Genomic DNA, 7,713 nt, shown 5'->3' with positions numbered 1-7,713 from the left:
CATCCCAGGGATGAAGCCAACTTGATCTTGGTGGATAAGCTTTTTGATGTGCTGCTGGATTCGGTTTGCCAGTATCGTATTGAGGATTTTTGTATCGATGTTCATCAGGGATATTGGTCTAAAAATCTCTTTTTTGTTGTGTCTCTGCCAGGCTTTGGTATCAGGAAAATGTCCTCATAAAATGAGTTAGGGAGGATTCCCTCTTTTTCCATTGATTGGAAGAGTTTCAGAAGGAATGGTACCAGCTCCTCTTTGTACCTCTGGTAGAATTTGGCTGTGAATCCGTCTGGTCCTGGACTTTTTTTGGTTGGTCGGTGGTGATATTCCCCTTTATCATTTTCTGTTGCATCTATTTGATTCTTCTCTCTTTTCTTCTTTATTAGTGTTGCTAGCCGTCTATCAATTTTGTTGATCTTTTCAAAACAAAACAGCTCCTGGATTCATTGATTTTTTCGAAGGGTTTTTTGTGTCTCTATCTCCTTCAGTTCTGCTCTGATCTTAGTTATTTCTTGCCTTCTTCTAGCTTTCGAATGTGTTTGCTCTTGCTTCTCTAGTTCTTTTAATTGTGATGTTAGGGTGTCAATTTTAGATATTTCCTACTTTCTCTTGTGGGCATTTAGTGCTATAAATTTCCCTCTACACACTGCTTTAAATGTGCCCCAGAGATTCTGGTACGTTGTGTCTTTGTTCTCATTGGTTTCAAAGAACATCTTTATTTCTGCCTTCATTTCATTATTTACCCAGTAGTCATTCAGGAGCAGGTTGTTCAGTTTCCATGTAGTTGTGTGGTTTTGTGTGAGTTTCTTAATCCTGAGTTCTAATTTGATTGCACTGTGGTATGAGAGACAGTTCATTGTGATTTCTATTCTTTTACATTTGCTGAGGAGTACTTTACTTCCAACTATGTGGTCAATTTTTGAATAAGTGAGATGTGGTGTTAAGAATGTATATTCTGTTGATTTGGGGTGGAGAGTTCTGTGGATGTCTATTAGGTCTGCTTGTTGCAGAGCTGAGTTCAAGTCCTGGATATCCTTGTTAACCTTCTGTCTCGTTCATCCGTCTAACATTGACAGTGGGGTGTTAAAGTCTCCCATTATTATTGTGTGGGAGTCTAAGTCTCTTTGTAGGTCTCTCAGGACTTGTTTTCTGAATCTGGGTGCTCCTGTATTGGGTGCATATATATCTAGGATAGTTAGCTCTTCTTGTTGAATTGATCCCTTTACCATTATGTAATGGCTTTCTTTGTCTCTTTTGATCTTTGTTGGTTTAAAGTCTGTTTAATCAGAGACTAGGATTGCAACCCCTGCTTTTTTTTTTTTTTTTTTTTTTTTTTGCTTTCCATTTGCTTGGTAGATCTTCCTCCATCCCTTTATTTTGAGCCTATGTGTATCTCTGCATGTGGGATGGGTCTCCTGAATACAGCACATGGATGGGTCTTAACTCTTTATCCAATTTTCCAGTCTGTGTCTTTTAATTGTGGCATTTGGCCCATTTACATTTAAGGTTAATACTGTTATATATGAACTTGATCCTGTCATTATGATGTCAGCTGGTTATTTTGCCCATTAGTTGATGCAGTTTCTTCCTAGCATCGGTGGTCTTTACAATTTGGCATGGTTTTGCAGTGGCTGGTACTGCTTGTTCCTTTCCATGTTTAGTGCTTCTTTCAGGAGCTCTTGTAAGGCAGGCCTGGTGGTGACAAAATCTCTCAGCATTTACTTGTCTGTAAAGGATTTTATTTCTCCTTCACTTATGAAGCTTAGTTTGGCTGGATGTGAAATTCTGGGTTGAAAATTCTTTTCTTTAAGAATACTGAATATTGGTCCCCACTCTCTTCTGGCTTGTAGGGTTTCTGCGGGGGATCTGCTCTTAGTCTGATGGGCTTCCCTTTGTGGGTAACCCGACCTTTCTCTCTGGCTGCCCTTAACATTTTTTCCTTCATTTCAACCTTAGTGAATCTGACAATTATATGTCTTGGGGTTGCTCTTCTCGAGGAGTATCTTTGTGGTGTTCTCTGTATTTCCTGAATTTGAATGTTCGCCTGCCTTGCTAGGTTGGGGAACTTCTCCTGGATAATATCCTGAAGGCTGTTTTCCAGCTTGGTTCCATCCTCCCCTTCACTTTCAGGTACACCATCAAACGTAGATTTGGTCTTTTCACATAGCACATAGTCCCATATTTCTTGGAGGTTTTGTTTGTTTCTTTTTACTCTTTTTTCTCTAAACTTGTCTTCTCACTTCATTTCATTAATCTGATCTTCAATCACTGATACACTTTCTTGCACTTGGTCGAATCAGCTACTGAAGATTGTGCATGCATCATGTAGTTCTCCTGCCATGGTTTTCAGTTCCATCAGGTCATTTAAGATCTTCTCTACACTGTTTATTCTAGTTAGCCATTCGTCTAGTCTTTTCTCGAGGTTTTTAGCTTCCTTGTGATGGGTTTGAACATCCTCCTTTAACTCAGAGAAGTTTGTTATTACCGACCTTCTGAAGCCTACTGCTGTCAACTCGTCAAAGTCATTCTCCATCCAGTTTTGTTCTGTTGCTGGCGAGGAGCTGCGATCCTTTGGAGGAGAAGGGGTGCTCTGGTTTTTAGAATTTTCATATCTTCTGCTCTGGTTTCTCCCCATCTTTATGGTTTTATCTGCCTTTGGTCTTTGATGTTGGTGACCTACAGATGGGGTTTTGGTGTGGATATCCTTTTTGTTGATAGTGATGCTATTCCTTTATGTTTGTTAGTTTTCCTTCTAACAGTCACGTCTCTCAGCTGCAGGTCTGTTGGAGTTTGCTGGAGGTCCACTCCAGACCCTGTTTGCCTGGGTATCACCAGCAGAGGCTGCAGAACAGCCAATATTGCAGAACAGAAAATATTGCTGCCTGACCCTTCTTCTGAAAGCTTCATCTCAGAGGGGCACCCAACTGTATGAGGTGTCAGTCGGCCCCTACTGGGAGGTGTCTCCAAGTTAGGCTACATGGGGGTCAGAGACCCACTTGAGGAGGCGGTCTGTCCTTTCTCAGAGCTCAAACACCATGCTGGGAGAACCACTGCTCTCTTCAGAGCTGTCAGACAGGGACGTTTAAGTCTGCAGAAGTTTCTGCTGCCTTTTGTTCAGCTATGCCCTACCCCCAGAGGTGGAGTCTACAGAGGCAGGAAGGCCTCATTGAGCTGCAGTGGGTTCCATGCAGTTTGAGCTTCCCGGCTGCTTTGTTTACCTACTCAAGTCTCAGCAATGGCAGACGCCCCTCCCCCAGTCAGGCTTGCCACCTCGCAGTTAGATCTCGGACTAGCGGTGAGCAAGGCTCCATGGACATGGGACCCACTGAGCCAGGTGCGGGATATAATCTCCTGCTGTGCCATTTGCTAAGACCATTGGAAAAGCACAGTGTTTAGGTGGCAATGTCCCGATTTTCCCTGTACAGTCTGTCATGGCTTCCCTTGGCTAGGAAAGGGAAATTCCCTGATCCCTTGCATTTCCCGGGTTAGGTGATGCTCTGCCCTGCTTTGGCTTGCCCTCCATGGGCTGCACCCACTTTCCAACCAGTCCCAATGAGATGAACCAGGTACCTCAGTTGTAAATGCAGAAATCACCCCTCTTCTGCATGGATCACACTGGGAGCTGCAGACCAGAACTGTTCCTATTCGGCCATCTTGGAATAGACCCTGCTATTTCTTTTTTTTTTTTTTTTTTTTGAGAGACAGAGTCTCGCTCTGTCACTCAGGTTGAAGTGCAGTGTCATGATCCTGGCTCACTGCAACCTCTGCCTCTTGGGTTCAAGCAATCCTCCCACCTCAGCCTCCCGAGTAGATAAGATTACTGGCATGTACCATCATGCCTGGCTAATTTCTTTTTTGTGTGTATAGTTTTAGTAGAGATGGTGTTTCACCATGTTGGCCAGGCTGGTCTCGAACTCCTCACCTCAAGTGATCTGCCCGCCTTAGTCTCCCAAAGTGCTGGGATTACAGGTGTGAGCCACTGCACCCAGCCTGGTACTGCTATTGACAATTGAATACTTTTTCACCATTATATTTTCTGATCTTTATTATTGGTATATATGAAACTATTGAGGCAGGGATAAATAAATAAGATTGCATATATATACATATGTACACATATATACATATATATATGCATTTATACACACAGCCATACACAGACACATGCACACACACACATATGCACAGTCCATTAAAACAGAAACTTTCAAAACTTGGGACTACTTTCTCCTCAGCAGATCCAGTCTCCTGTTACTTCCTTCCATGATCATATTTCTCCAGATGAGGGAATTATCTCAAGTAGGAAAGGGAACTATTAACAGTCAAGAGTACTAATGCAGTAGGTTAAGAGAAAGGGCTCTAAGGTCAGACTTCTGGGATCAAATTCAAGCTCCACCACTTTCTAACTGTGTGGCATTGGACAAGTAACTTGGTATCCCCATGCTATACTTACCCCGTATGTAAATGGAGTGATAATAATAGCATTTACCTCATAGAATTGTTGCCAACATGACATAAACTAATATAGACAAAGCAACCAAAATAGTGCCTTGGAATAGTTAATATTTCCTATGACTAAAATTGTCTTGAACATCTCCTCAATCCATCGCCATTCATACCATATAACTTCATGAGTTTTTTCTTTAATTTGTCATATGCAAAGTTTTATATACAATCAGTGCATTGTAACAGTTTATATTGAAAATCAGTCAATTTTATTTCAAATGTTACCTAGCTATATGTGGCACATATGACATTACTGCCCACATAAGAAGGGAAAACAAATGGATTTACAATAACTTTTGGCTGTTTTGTATTCTGAAAGTGTTCATACACTTACCCTTTTAAACCAAGTGCATCTTAAAAAATGTTTCCAGAGCATGTTGTTTAGGTTTTTACATATAATCTTACCATTAATATTATTACTACAAACACAATACTGACTTTAAAAAGGAGGGGGAGAAATAAAAAGTATCTACTAAAATATTCTATAGCAAAAGGAGACTAATGGAATTAAGTGGCCCCTTTCTTTATTTTACATTCTAAACAACCATGCTACCAAGACAAACCATTAAAAAGTGTTACTACACTGAGTAATTGTCTTAGTCCATTTGTGTTGCCACAAAGGAATACCTGAGGCTAAGTAATTTATATAGAAAGAGGTTTCTTTGGCTCATGGTTCTGCAGGCTGTACGAGAAGCATGGTGCCAGCAACTGCTTCTAGCGAAGACCTCACTTTGTTTCCACATGATAGAAGATGAAGGGGAACTGGCATATGCAAAGATCACGTGTGAGAAAGGAAGCAAATGGTGGGGGAAGGTGCCAGGCTCCTCTAAACAATCAGCTCTCACAGAACTAATAGAGCAGGAACTTTGTCATTACCATGAGGAAAGCACCAAGTCATTCATGAGGGATCTGCCCCTCATGACCCAAACACCTTCCATTAGGCCCGACTCCCAACATTGGTGATCATGTTTCCACATGAGATTTGGAGGGAGTCAAATATTCAAACCACAGCAGTCTTATAACATAGCTTGCAAATCATGACATTCTAAAGCCACTACGGCAATAAAAGAAATTTAGCTTGTGCCAGAGTATGATTTCCTCCTACTACTATCTGTTTTCTCTAGGCAGCCAGGAATCACTAAGAGGGATAGGGAAGATGGGCAGAAATGCCCTCTCTCAGAAGGGAGAGCTGTTAGGGCAGTGATACAGCTCTATACTGGGAAGTTCTATGACCAGAAAGTTTCGAGTTTGTAGCTAACAGCCACAATCCTGCATGGGTGTTAGGCCAAAGTCTAAATACAACCTTGCTTAGCAGAGGCTAAGCAGTTAACTCAGAAGGCTTTGAATTCTTGTTCCAAGACCTACCTTCCTTCCTTCTTTCCTTCTTTCCTTCCTTCCTTCCTTCCTTCCTTCCTTCCTTCCTTCCTTCCTTCTTTCTTTCCTTTCTTCCATCTTCTCTTCCTCAACAAATATTTATTGAGCACTTACTACATGTCAGGCACTATGTCAGGCACTGGGGATAAAGCAGTGACCCAGAGGTAATAATCTTGATCTTTGTGGAGATTACATTTGAGTAGAAGAGAGTAGACAGTAAACAAGCAAACTAATAAGCAATATAACTTCAGATAGTGATAACTGCTAAGGAGAATATTAAGAAAGGGGAGGAAGCAGAGGAAGATAGCTGAATAGAAGCCTCCACTAATCGTCTTCTCTGCAGGGACACCAAATTTAACATCTATACAAAAAAACACCTTCACAAGAACCAAAAATCAGGCAAGTGATCAGAGTACCTGGTTTTAACTTAATTATCACTGAAAGAGTTACTGAAGAGGGTAGGAAAGATAGTCTTGAATTGCTGACATACTGCCCTTCCCCCATGCCCCAGCAGCAGCCACATGGCATGGAGAGCATCTGTGCATTTGGGAGAGGAAGAGCACGGCAATTGTGAGACATTGCATTGAACTCAGTGATGCTCTGTCACAGCAGAAAGCAAAACCAGGCTGAACTTAGCTGACTCTCACCCACAGAGGGTGTATTTAAACCAGATCTAGCCAGAGGGGAATCACCCATCCCAGTGGTCAGAACCTGAGTTTTGGCAAGCCTCACCACTGTGGGCTAAAGTACTCTGGAGTTCTAAATAAACTTAAAAGGCAGTCTAGGCCACAAGGACTGCAACTCCAAGGTAAATTGTAGTGCTGTGCTGGCCTTGGAGCCAGTGGACTTTGGGGGCATGTGACCCAGTGAGACACCAGCTTGGGCAGCAAAGAGAATGCTTGCATCACCATTTCCCCAACCCCAGGCAGTGCAGTTCACAGCTCTGAAAGAGACTCCTTCCTTCCACTTGAGGAGAGGAGAGGAAAGAGTAAAGAGGACTTTGTTTTGCAAATTGGATATCATATAAACCAAAGTAGGATAGGGCATACCCTGGGCCAGAAGGGAAGCTGCTGCCTTGAAGGGAAGGACCTTGTCCTGGCAGTTTTCATCACTTGCTAACTGAAGAGCCTGTAGGTCCTGAATAATCAGCAGCAGTAGCCAGGCAGTACACACTGTGGGCCTTGGGTGAGACTCTGAGACATGCTGACTTCAGGTGTGACCCAGCACATTTCCAGCTGTGGTGCTTATGAGGAGAGACTCTTTCTGATTGAGAAAAGCAGAGGGAAGAATAAAGGGGAATTTGTCTTACAGCACAGATCCCAGCTCTGCCACAGTGGGATAGAGCACCAAGTGGGCTCTTAGGGTCCCCATTTCCAAGCCTTGGTTCTTGGGTGGCATTTCTGGACCTACCCTGGGCCAGAGAGGAGTCCACTTCCCTGAAGGGTGGGTCTCAGACCTGGCAGCATTCACTACAAGCTGACTGAAGAGCTCTTGGGCCTTAAGTGAACATCAGTGATAGCCTCTCAGTACCCTCCATAGACCTGAGGCTGTAGTGGCCATGGGGAGAGACTCTTCTGCTTGTAGAAAGGGGAGAGAAGAGTAGGAAAGACTTTGACTTGTGGCTTGGGTGACAGCACAGCCATAGTAAGATAGAGCAGCAGGTAGATTCCTAAGGTTTTTGATTCTAGGCCTTTGCACCTGGATGGCATATCTGGGCCCACCTGGGGCCTTGGGGAACTCACCAGTCTGAAGGGAAGGACATAAGCCTAGCTAGCTTTGCCACCTGCTGATTGTAGAGCCCTAGGGCCTTGAGGGAACATAGGTGGTAGTCAGGTA

Source organism: Chlorocebus sabaeus, chromosome X, assembly GCF_047675955.1.
Source record: "Chlorocebus sabaeus isolate Y175 chromosome X, mChlSab1.0.hap1, whole genome shotgun sequence".
In the NCBI taxonomy this organism is placed as follows: Eukaryota; Metazoa; Chordata; class Mammalia; order Primates; family Cercopithecidae; genus Chlorocebus; species Chlorocebus sabaeus.
The sequence above is the reverse complement of the archived record's forward strand: the minus strand, read 5'-3'. Positions refer to the sequence as shown.